Source organism: Camellia sinensis, chromosome 4 (assembly GCF_055761805.1).
Source record: "Camellia sinensis isolate YWXY chromosome 4, ASM5576180v1, whole genome shotgun sequence".
Lineage (NCBI taxonomy): Eukaryota > Viridiplantae > Streptophyta > Magnoliopsida > Ericales > Theaceae > Camellia > Camellia sinensis.
Window position 1 is genome coordinate 154,281,607 of NC_138964.1, and position 13,236 is coordinate 154,294,842.

A 13,236-nucleotide genomic window follows, 5' to 3' on the forward strand; every position below is an offset into this window, starting at 1 on the left:
TAAATGGTTTTAGTAGCCAAAACTCAACATACGGCGACTAAATTTTTTTGTCGCCAATTCTAGTATTTTTAGCGACTAATTCTTTTTTTAGTCGCCAGTAATCAATATACCCCGACTAAAAAAAAATTAGTAGCTAAATATTGTACTTTTGGCAACTAAAAAAATTTTTGGTCGCTAATTCCACAACTTTTGGCGACTAAATTTTTGTTGGTCGCCAAAGGTATATTTTGTTATAGTGAATGCATAGAAGAAGAAATGACAAATGAATTTGATTTTCTCATTCAAATTTATCAATATGAAATATATTGACGTGAAAGAAAAAATTGGATCTTCAAGAAGAGATCCATTTTCTTGGTGAAGAAAATTTTCAAGTTGTTACTTTATTATCATATTATTTAGTAGAAGAAAAAATATACCATTTAATTGGTGTGATTCATCAATTTGATATGAAAATTTGCTAATGGAGACATGAGTTATCAACCATTCTTATCAAGTCTTTAATGACTGAATTTTGTGGAGTTTTACAAAATGATTTCAAGTTTTTTATGACTAAAATTGATGAAAAAATAACTTCATCAATGGCTCGGGGAGTTCAAGAGCCCGCTTTTAAAGAGTCAAATTATAAAATTAACATAACAAAAGAGCATGTTCTTGAGTCAAACATGGCTAAGAATGATGTTCCATATATGGCTCGAGAGGTTCATACATTCACTTGTAGAGAGTCAAGTCGTGAAAAGCTTGTTAGGGAACATGTTTTTAAATCAAGTTTGGTTAAAAATGATGAGGAATCCATTGTTAGTAGATTTAAAATTTTTGATGATGTGAAAAATGTCAAAATATTTGAATTTCCAAAATTACCATATATCACTATCTTCATTGTTCAAAATCCATTTTGGATTTGTGGTTCACATCAAAATTTAATTTTGATGATTTTGATGAAATGGTGAACAAAATATCAAAGTCTAGAAAATATATTTGTTGAGTTTTTTCCTATATTTTCAAAATGAGAAGCATGGAAATGACCAATAATAATGGTACTGGTTATTTTCATGGTTATATGTGAAATAGTTGCCAATACAAATTTACAGTTGGCCAAGCAAGAAGAAGCTCTGTAGAAAACACAATGAGTTCACATGTTTGTTGTTTTCTACCATGTAATGTGAAAAGCATCATTCTTGACCAAAAATTGGTCTTTGCTATGTATTAGACATGACGTTTTTGTACTCCAAATTGTCTTCAAAGTGGATATGTAAACAACTATGATTTTGGTTTTGTTGTTGGTCACGTGTATGCTTCGAAAGCCCTTTTTTTCATAATTTTTTAGCTTTCGAAGCACTCCATCTTATATCAACAACAGCTTCAACGAAAAAATAATAATGGTTATGAATTTTCGAAGCTTTGCCGAGTATTTCCAAGGATGTAATTAGTCTTTTGTCGGCACCTTCAACATTCTAAGGATGATTTTGGCCCTCTAGTAATACCTTTAGATGATGATTTTCATCCTTTGAATTACAACTCTTCAAGAATTCGAGACGTCTCATAATTTTTTGCCATGATATTGGTTGCTGTCAAGTGAGACATTTTTACATGGAGGTAAACTTCGAATCATTTCAGAGTGGCTTGTAAGCATTCTGAATTAGTTTCGAAGTAGCTCCAATGAGGCTTTCATATGTCCTTCTTTATAATGAACCTTCTAGTAAGCTTCGAATAGTGCTAGAGAAGTTTTGAAGGATTTCGAAAGAATTTCGAAGAGGTTTTTTATAATGAGCATAGTAGTGTTGCCATGTCATTGAAGTATTAGCCATGATTTTTGGACACCATACACAGTGAGCGCATACATTCATTGATTACGAATTGGCGTCTCATATTGAAATTTTGAACTTGCCACCTAAGAAAGTACAAAACTTCTACTCATGACTCATACCAAATATGACTGGTATGTGTTGTGTCCAAATCAAATTGGTGAATTGATCACTTTGAAGCACTCATATTGAATTTGAAACACATGCCTTTAGTTTAGCATCCCTTCGAAGCACTTCGTTGGTGTTGTTGTGGTATTTAAAGCACTTTATTACTCATGTCAATTATGTGCATGGTTCGGCTCTTCAAAAATTCAAATAAACATCAAAGAGCCACGAGGGGTAATGTTGACACCATAAATAGTAATATTATTATTATTATTGCAGGACACATGGCACTTTCTTGATCAATTAAGAGTTAAGAAAAGTTACAAAGTTAGTGGTCTTGCATAGTGGAACATGAAAGACAAGGTGGAAAAAGTTAAAACATATGTGGAGAATATGATGGACAAAGTAAATTAGTGGAAGACATGGAGGGATATGTGGCATTGTGGGAATGAAAGTGGAAGAGTGAGTAATTTTAGGTGGTTATTAGGTAGTTATTGCTGGAAATTTTTTCCTATAAATAGCCACTAATGGCTACATTTACAGAGACCCAAAACTAGAGCCAGAAACTGGTTTATTTACTTTACATTTTCCAATCCTTTAAATTCCAGTCTTTTACTTTCCTATGCTTCACTTCAAATTCCTAGGAGTAATTCTAAATTAGTCTGTTGCTATAATCCTCTTCGAAGCTGTGAAAGTACGAAGGTACAATTGTAAACTCTTGTTTATTTAATGAAATTTGATTACTGACAACTGTTTCTCCCTCTTTCTTTTATTTTTATGATTAGTTTTCTAAGTTTTCTCCTAAAAATAAACCACCAATAAAAGCTCTATTCATTGAGGCTAAAAGAATTTTGAAGCAATCGTCTGGTTAATTGGTTGGCATTTAATACTTCTATAAAGACTCATTGATTCTTACTGGCATGCTTAAATTACATTTTTAACCTTTAAAAGCCAAAAAGCCAACAACAACCTTAAGATTTGTTTAAAATATGAATTGTCCCTTATGATTCTGAAAATTATTTCTCACCCCTTAAGGTTTGTAATTTCATAACAAATGACTTTTTTATTAATAAATTATCAAATTAATTAACAGTATTTAATGATATCAAAAATATATTTCAATTGATAATTCAAGTAATTTGATTACTGTATATGATAACAATTATGAATTTCATTTTTTCAATTAATTTTGTTAAATAAAAAATTTTAACAAAGAAATATTTATAATTTTTCAAATTATAAAAAATAATTTATATTTTAAGTAAATCTCAAAGTGCAAATCGTAATTTATTCTTTTAATTATTGTAAATTTGAAATTGTCGGCCAATAAAACAAAGGTCATTGACTTGCCAAAGTCTTGGTCTTGAGAGCTAGCTTTATTTAACACCGAAATTAAATTGTCTTGTTTTTGCAAAAGTCATTGTGTAATAGTTTTATCCTCATGGAATGGGAGTGGTTGTATATTGAATAAAATATATTTATAAAAAATAAAATTAATTGGACATATCTTTCATTGCATTGTATTTATATTCAGTTTTATATTTCATATGATATTTATGAAATATTTTTTTAGATACAAATGTAATTTCATGAAAAGTTTTTGATATTCAATCAACATAATTTTTTTATAAATATATTTTATTAGATATATTCTAAAAATTGAATAATTCAAATAATCGAAATGAGTTTCAAAAATAGACCCCAAAATCCATACAATAATGACTATTGTGCCAGCATAGCATCTTTGAGCAAGGATCCTCTAGAGTGATTTTTTCCTAAAGTTTCCTAGAGTGCTACATTGTGTGGTTGAGATTTACTGGCAAGTCACATCAATTTTTCTGATGTGACTTACCAGTAAATCTCAAGCACACAATGTAGTACTCTAGGAAACTTTAGGAAAATTTCACTCTAGAGGATCCTTGGTGAGCATCTTTATCTATGATAGATAGATTGAAATATATATATATATATATATATATATATATATATATATATATATATATATCACACGCAAACGTAGAAACTAAAAATGTTAACCATTGTTTTCCAGTTTACCCAAAAGAAAAAGTGGTCGTTTTTGACATATGCTTTATAGACATACCGTTAGCCAAGATTGAGATAGTTTAGTGAGGTTGTATATATTTTAAAATAGAAAATAATATTTGTTACTAAATCTAGTTTACTAATTTTTAACCTTTTACGTGCTTACATATTTGTTGCGGATAGATCTAAGCTCTAACGTAAGAGTTTAAAAAAAAAAAAATTAGATTCACTAATCAATCGTATGGTGCAATCCTCTAAAAGAATAAATGGGCAATCCTGTAATTTAATCCCTACCTGTGCTTGGGCCATGATAAGTGCCACTCTTCATTGATGTGGTGAGCTGCCCTACCCTATTTGGGATCCTTTAGGTCAATAAAGAATGATGAACACATAATTTTTTTTCTTAAAATTAAAAAATATAAATAAAAAAGCGAATCATTTATAATACTTATATAACTTTACAAATAAATAATCATATTTTTTAAAGATAAATATAATAAAATCATGTCACAACGATTATCAGTTTAATCATTTTTTTTCAATATTTTATACAAATAATTTTTTTAAAATGAACAAATTTAATTATTAAAATAAAATCTTATCGAACCCACAAGTCTTAACAACACACATTATTAGAAAAATGATAAATTATTTCATATTCTTTGTTCAAATTTCATTTACTGATTGGCATCTTACAAATTATTTAAAATTCAAAACAAAACAAAAAAGTGATGAATTTAATAATTTATACCCAAAAATTAATAATTTAAAATGCCTCTTAAACTTTTTTAAGGAATATTTGAATAATTTATAAATAAATAAATAAATAAAAAGAATACAAACATGTAAATGTGAACACATATATGCCTTGGAGACATTTCACTAGGTAAAAGTCACCATCATCATTCACTCAACCAAGGCCGGCTATTTCTTGTACCCTTTTTTTTTTTTTTTTCCTGAACAAGGCTATTTCTTGTACCTTTCTTCACATCTCTCTCCCTCTCTCCCTCTCTCTAAACTGATAAAAGGAAAAAAAAACTTTGTTGTAACTTTGCCAAGATAGAAAGAAAACAAGGGTTTACAGCTTACACATCAAAGAATGAGCAACAAAGAGGGTTCTTCTAGTGCATCTATGGCTAACAAGATTGTAAGATATGAAGAGTGCTGCAAGAATCATGGCGCTCGAGCTGGCAAAAGCGCCATCGATGGGTGCAAGGAATTCATGGCTATGCTCACGAATCCACTTTATTGTGATGCTTGTGAATGTCACAGAAACTTCCATAAAAAAAGAGTTGTTGAAGATGGGGAGGCTAGTGATTCAGAGGTAATATTTTGGGAAAATTATTCAATAATCCCAGAGTATCACGTGTCTGTATTTCTTAATCAATAATTATTTAATATGTCTCATCATGTTCTCCAGTCACCTAACATAATACACCATCTATTCATCTTCTCCACCAATTATAATACTATAAAATACTATATGTTCATACTCCGGGATTACTGAATAATTACCCAATATTTTGGGGTATCTTGTATTTATTATATGTTTTCGATTGCTTTTTGAATCATAAATTTGGATTTTCACAAAAAATAATTGTACCATCTGGAAACTACAGATGCGAGATGTTCCATCTACAATTGTATCATTTGCACTTTCCTCCTTTATTAATTTATTTCGATACTTGTTCTTTCTTATTTCATCAATAAAGTTTTCCTCTTTCTTTGTTGATAAAAATAAATAAATTTAGATTTTTTTCCCCCATCAAATCACTATCTAAATTCACGAGTCAAATGAATTAGAATATTATAAGAGATTTTGTTCTCTTTCTCTGTCATGGACATCAGCATCCCGTAGAACTATATATATATATATATATCCCAGTGTTCGTGTGTATTTGTTCTACTGCTTTATTGTGCAATTGAAATCGCGATTTTGCACAGCAGGCTATTTATGAAAATTGTTGCAAGAACCATGCAATACGTGTGGCAAAATTTTCATATGAAGATGGGTGCTTGGAATTCATGCCAAGCGAAGGCGACGACAAGGCTGAAGACTCCAGAGCTAAGCTTATCTGTGCTGCTTGCGGCTGCCACAGGAACTTCCATAAAAGAAAAGTGGGGGAGAAAGTTGTTCCTAGGCGGTCACCACCAGTTTACTATGGTGGCGGGTATGACAGCGATGACTATTAATTGTGACTAAATTACGAAACAATATTTTCTATTCTCAAGTCTATGCTTCTATCTTAATAAACCCTTAATAATTTGATCTTGTAATAACATTATTATGTTTATAGATTTCTATGTAGAATAAAGCTTGCCTCAGACTGGAGGGTTCAGTTTGCAAAGATGTGAGCCTATCTCGGGCCTATTCTGGTGCTACAAACAGTTCAACTTGTCGGATCAATTGAGGATACTATTCATGAAAAAAATAATTAATTTGATCGGATATCAATAGATACATAATCTGTTTATATTTGTATTAAAAATATAAACCATTTATTTTTTGTATAAATAATTTGTTTTATAGATTTTACAAATTAAATAGTGAATCAAAACGAGCCTAAAATAGGCTCACAGTCATGTAAATAAACGCTCAAAAACTTTGGTTTTTTTTTGACGAAATTCCATGATTAAAAATTAAGGCTAAGTTTGGCATGATTGAAAAAAGATAAAAAGTCAAAAAGTCACTATCCTATTTAAGTCACATCATCTTATTTAAGTCACATCACCTCTCTAACACATCACTTCAAACCCAACTCATATTTCATAAAAAGTCAAAAAGTGCACTTATTTAGTCTTTCCAAACTAAGCCTAAATATAGTAAATATATGTTGTCTCTATTATATATATCATATTATATTCATTACCATACTTAAATTTCTCCTCTTATATAAACAGCATTGTATACATTATTATAACATTCGATATAATATTTTCCTTCTCTCTCTTAGATATTTGTTGGCTTTTTGGCTTTCGAAGGTTATTATTGTAATTTTGAGCGTGCCAGGAAGGATCAATCAGTCCTTACAGAATATTAAATGCCAACCAATTATCAGACGATTGTATTTTAGTTCTTTCAGCCTCAATGAAAAGTACTTTTACTGGTGACTTTATTTAGGAGAATTAATATGAAGAACAATTGTAATATTTCATTAAGTAAAATGGAAGACTTACAAAGATCCAAATCAGTCTCGTAAAGGTTTATAGCAATAAACTATTTGAAACTACTCCTATGAACGAAGTGTAGTGTAGGAATTTAAAGCACAGAAATGTAAAGAACAAGAAATGTAAAAACTGGAAGGAAAATAAAGTAGATAAAACTGATTTTTTGGATCTGAGTCTAGGGGCTCTTTCTGGGGCCTTCTCTGCTATTTATACTTCCCAATGACAACCGTCGAAATCATTTCTAACCGTCGAATCATCCCTCTATGATCGCTGATCATGTTGCCTTACAGTTAGCTCCACTATATCATATCTGCAGTTAGGCTTCCATCTTGATTTTGAATTTAAATATGAGTAACCGTTGAAGCCACATCATTTTGCATCTCTTTGTTGATTCAGTGCTATGCAGATCTACAATAACCAATACTAACTGCCACGTGTGTGATTACGATTGAAAATTTGAATTGTCTTCCCGTATTGCTCTCATCCTGCCACGTGTCAAACTGTGATTGGCTTATACAAAATATGTAGCCAACATTACCCCCCATACTAATATACCCAATACTTGGTGATATTAGTGGATCAAGGTATTTTACCCACGTCTTAGAACGTGCATGGGTTTTTCACTTTTCAAAAATGCAATCGTCATTCATCAATGAAACATTTGCATTAAATTCTCTTCTAACCCTTGAACACTCCCACTATCTTAGTATTCGAAAAGACTGGTACATCTTTTATGGCCAAGCAAGTTTTTTCTTACCTTGATCAAGCATACGAAAAGTTATTTGATGATGTTATTCGTCCTCAAAAGAACCTTCATGCATTGATTATGTTAGGTTTTTATTCTTGGCAACCCCGTTTGACAAAACTCCTTTCAGATGTATTTATTTTCGCACTTTTATTTCAGTGAGGCTATGAGTTTATTAGATGCGAATCCAAACCCGAATCGAACCATGCAGAGAAGTTTGTGATGTTAATGCTTTCAAGATTGTCACTTCGCTGATTATTACGGGGGTCGAGCTGCCCGGTCAGCTCGCGGCCGAAGCAAAACGTAAAATTGCATTCAAAATTGCATGTCCGTCGTTGCTCGCTCGAGCCAAGGAGTTCTCGCTCGAGCTAGGTCTCGCTCGAGCCAAGGAATGCACGCTCGAGCCAAGGATTGCGTCCATACAAAAACCTGAAAAAGTGTATTCCTCGCTCGAGCCAAGGATCCGTCGCTCGAGCCAAGGCACTAGTAGAAATCATGAAAAATACACTGCTCGCTCGAGCCAGAAAAGCTTCGCTCGAGCAAACCTCAGAATCCGGATTTCTCAAGAAGTTTGTTTTCTTCCCAATCTTGGATTACTTTTGGTTCTCTATAAATACTTGGTTTTCTCCCAAAACTAAGTGGAAAGATTGAAGTCCTCCAGATCTTCTTTTTGGTTCTTAAAGTTTATATCTGGGGATATTTTATTGGTTTTCTTTGATGTTTTTATTGAGTCTTCAACTCATGATTTAAAAAGAGTACATCAAAGGTTTGTTTGTTATACACAAAAGAGAGAGTTATTCTTCAGTTGTGGATTCTGAAGAATTCGAGCCTGAAGCTTTGGTGGATTCCGGGGTGGCTCATCGTAAAGACAATTCCGAGGTGAAGACGGGGTTGGAAGAGACACATAGAGGTTGGTTCAATTAGGCGTGGATTCACTAGGTAATTGAGAGTATACCTGTGTAATTCCTTTAAATCTTCTTAGTGGATTGTTTTGTGGCTGTTGCCCGTGGTTTTTTGATCACAGTTGGAGGTGTCCAATTGTGGTTTTTTCCACGTTAAATCGTTGTGTCTCTTTGTCTTGATTGTTTGATTGGAATTGTTATATTCTGCTTAAAATTGATACATAATCACAAATCAACATCTAGGGGATTTCTAGATTTTTCAGATTAGCCACCTTTATCCACCCCAATTTATACAAGTTATGGAAGGTTTCGCAAATCACCGACCTTCAAACCAAGGACCTGCTACTTACGATTCTTTGGAACACAAATTTGCAGTCATGGATATCGGAAGCTCTTCTTCTGCAACAAAGCATTCCTCGTGGGATGAAGCTGCTGCTTCTTTTTCTTCTTCTTCTTCTACGACTTCTGGCTGGGGAACTTGGCCTACCCCTACTCAACCTCAGACGAGGAAACGTATTCATCACCGATTCCCAGAATTCGATGACCCTCTTGAAATCCCTCATTCTAAACACAGTTCTGTAGTATATCCATATGTTCCTATTGACCGTATACGCAATCTTGAGGACAATCTGCTTTTATCATGGTATACTTCTACCTTGCCATCTCGAATAGTTCAAAGTGTCCAACGTCCTGATGAAGCTTTAGGGATCAGTCCTGCGCTTTTAGCCAAAAAAAAACAAAGCTTTATACCTCCGATTCGCTAGAATGTGTGGCCAGACCTGAATTCCTAGATTCGATCAAGGAACCTCCGACTGCTCCTCCTCTGTCTTCTAATCCAAATTGAATTGATGAATTGAGACTCACTCTCTCTGAGGGCCAATACTTCAGCCCCTATCAGGCCCCAGTGTCTCCAACTCCTTATCAGCAATTTAGGGCTCAGACCTTGCTTGCTGTTTTTTCCCATTTATCCTTTGAAGTCCTTCGAGATGACATTCTCCACAAAAACTTTCTATGGGCTTGTGACATTATGTCTCGAGTCATCTTCTCAACCCTGTGGCCCAAATAAAGCTTTATACCTTTTAGACCAACTTCCTCTCCTGCTCAACTGACACTTCCAGGCTTCCATTACCAGTGAAGTTCTGGATGAAGCCTTTTCTGCTCGAATTCAGGTTCAGTATGAGGCAGAGAACCTCCTTGAGAAATATGAGGCCTTCAGGAGCCAGGTTTCTGAGCATGGAGAGGATGTTGCAATGAACGAAATGCATGAATAAGAGGAGATGGACGCCACAGATAAAGCCCTAAAATAGATAGAATTCGAAGTGAAGGCCCAACAACTCACTTCTCAATTAAAGGGCTTACCAATTAGATAAACCAAATCTGGACAAGATAGAGGATAGAGTAGGAAAAGAGTATTGAATTTTGTTGGACTAAATTCCATGATCTTGTAACTCTGTCCATTTCATATTTCTATGAAATTGAGAATGTAATCAAATGAATCCCGATGTAAACAGCACCTATCAATAAAACTAGGCTTTCCAAATTTCATTTGTCAGACTCTAACTTACCACTCCAATTGTAAACTTAATTGTATGGTTGATGTGAAATCTTCAAACTCAAATCCTCACTTAAACTCTTCTGAAGTGTGAAATTTTCTTTTTAAGAAAACAATTATTGCCTTACATACCAATTCTAGGATTAACATAATTCTTCAGCTCTTAGCTTTGAATTAACCAACTTTGTCCTTTGAAACTTGATTTAAACACATCCAATGAAATATTGGAAGTCCAATTTGAACTTTTCCAACATATGGAATGTAATTGACAACTTTTGTTGGTTTTCTTTCAGAATCAGAGCTTCGAATTTATCAATTTTGCCCTTTGAAACTTGATTTGATCATGACCAATTCCCCAACATATAGTTAATACAAGCAAGTGATTTTGAATCAACTAATTTTGTTTCGAACAAACAGTCTATACTTTCCAACATATGGAAACCTCTTTTAAGGACTGTATTATTTTATTCTACGAAAGTGATTTCTTCTGTGTACTACCAAACCAACTATTGGTTTAAAACCTAGACCAAACAAATTCTAGCCGTAAGGTATTTCAAATTTTGCATCGAAGGCTTTTACTTTCATCAAGAAACCTAAAAAACAGATCTTTAATCTCTTTGAAGTAAACAAAATACCTAAGTATTCTTGCACCCTTAGGTGTGGAATGTCCCTCGAAGCTGACTTCCTGCTTTCGAAGCCATTTGTCAGTTGATTTTGGCGCCAAAACTTGGCTTCGAAATCAAATAGTTTATTTCGAAGCTAACATTAGGTTTTGAGATACATTTCCCTCTATAACTATCAACTTTAAGGGAAATTTTTTCGCACGCGTACCTTTAATACTTCTTTACGAATTCCGCCCGTATAAAATGATTGGGTGTTTTTTCAGACAGAAAGGTTTAAAAACTCTTTTATTTTGCTCCCAATCCACTTGGTCATTTAACACACAAACCCTTCATCCTCTGTTGGCTTTCTCTTCCCCTTTACTCTCTTTCCCAACTTCATCTTCTGAGAAGACTCTCTATCAATGGCCTCTTCTTCCTTGAAAGTACCAGTTGTGGGGCGCGCGAGTCCATCCATAGCCTTGAAAAGGATCATTGATGAGGAGTGTGAGAAGTACAAGGCTGGTAAGAAAAGTGTCATTGACGGACACATCTTCATTCCTCGTCGTCATGAGCAACAAGAGTATGTACTCGGCCCCATTTTTAGGGAGATTCCCACTGAGCTTCCAGCTCTGTATCCATGTCTAGAAGATCATTGTCTCCTTTACGAAGGTAGTCTTGATTGGGGAAGCTAGAAGGTGAACCGACCCCATCCCTGCTGGCCCATAGTGAGACTAGAGTGGGAGGAATGATATGACCGAGTCGTCGCTGATAAGACACTGGATCTTCAGGAGCTCTGCCACTTCGACACCGTCCAATTATCCAGGTTAACCATTTCGGAAGACCCTTTTTTAATACCTGTTTCCCTTTGTTTTTGGAATTCTGCTTTTAATTTCTTTCAATTCAGATGTGGGATAATGGCTCATACTATCCTTGATATCTGTCATCTGTTACCCTACTGGCACCCCCATTGGTCCAGACTATCCTGACCTCAAAACCCCTTTTTCCTTCCCCTTTCTGAACTCATCCTATAATGACTTTGTCAAGGCTGAGAACAAAAGAAAGGGCCCTGTGACTGATAAGGAATTTTTCTTTTTTATATTGTATTGACTTTGCAAGTTCCTCTTCTACACCTCTTCTCAGAAGATCATGCCTGAATTTGCCCCTCTTGCCAAAGCTCTTGTTTTACAAAGAAAAGTGGCCTTAGCTCTATATGTTCTAGGCCATGTTTATAGAGCTTGCTCCTTTTTTTAAAAAAAAAAAAAAAAAAACCCTTGAATGCCAATCAAGGAGGCCCATTTTGGATTCTTCAACTTTGACTTTTTGCATATTTCACCGAGTTACAGTCTAAATTCTTAAAGTTTTTGGAACCAAACCCTACCACTCATGGCATGAAATTAGCCAATGTTTCGCTCTATCATTCCACCTTTGCTTTTTACCTTTCTTTCTTCTACCAACTCCCAGCTTCCCCTTCTTCTCACAGCTTTCGTCCCTTCAAACCTACCAATATTGGCCTATCCTGGTTGAGGACTTTCTTGAGTGATAGGTCCTGTTCTACACCTCAGCATAAAAACATGTGGGCCTCTATTCTGATTCCCAGAGAATTATTCATTAGGACTATGAACCCCAGAGCTTACAAATGCATCGCTGAGCCCTATTGTCCTGCTCAATTTGTTAGGCAATTTGAATTCTCACAAGGGGTCCCAATACCTCTCTGCAATCAAACCAATTTAAGTCTTACCAGTAGGGATTTGAAGGTTCGAAGATCTAGGTTGGAAGAAGTAACTTCCAAATTCATCCAGGATTTTATTGACTTTGAGTACTTCCCCTTCATACATCAAAGCAATATACTAAAAAGATGCCAGAACTGGTGGATGGCCAATATGGAAGTACATTTGGCCATTCCTCCTCATGACCTATTAATGGTATTGGATGTACCTCAAGCCAAGCCCAAAGGGGCCGGAGTTATTATCTATTCCACTACTCCTACTACTTAAGTTCCTGTTCCTGTCACCACAAAGTCTTTTCCTGCTGCCTCAACTCCTTCTAGAGTTACTCGAGCTACCTCGAAGAAAGGTATATACTCCTGTTTCTTTCCTCTTCTTCTCCTTTATGATGCTCTTGTCTTTACTTATAGCTTTTTCTTTGATATAGGTGGTGCGGGTGCCTCTCAGGGAGATTCCCCCCAAAAGGTTAAAGCTCTAAATCTTCTCAAGAGTAAACAGCAACAACAACGGAAAAGAAAGCTTTTACTTGACCTTGAGGAAGCGATACCTGAGGTTCGTGTAGAAGAAAAAGAAAAGGAAGCAGAAAAAGAAAA

The 13,236-nt window shown here is 34.4% G+C and overlaps 1 non-coding gene across 1 annotated transcript; it reads left to right on the forward strand.

Moving 5' to 3' along the window:
- The first annotated feature begins 4,820 nt into the window (after positions 1-4,820).
- LOC114315074 (uncharacterized) lies at positions 4,821-6,298 on the forward strand. Its single transcript, XR_014327702.1, has 2 exons — positions 4,821-5,274; positions 5,898-6,298. It is a non-coding gene; the product is annotated as an uncharacterized LOC114315074 (transcript).
- The last annotated feature ends 6,938 nt before the right edge of the window (positions 6,299-13,236 follow it).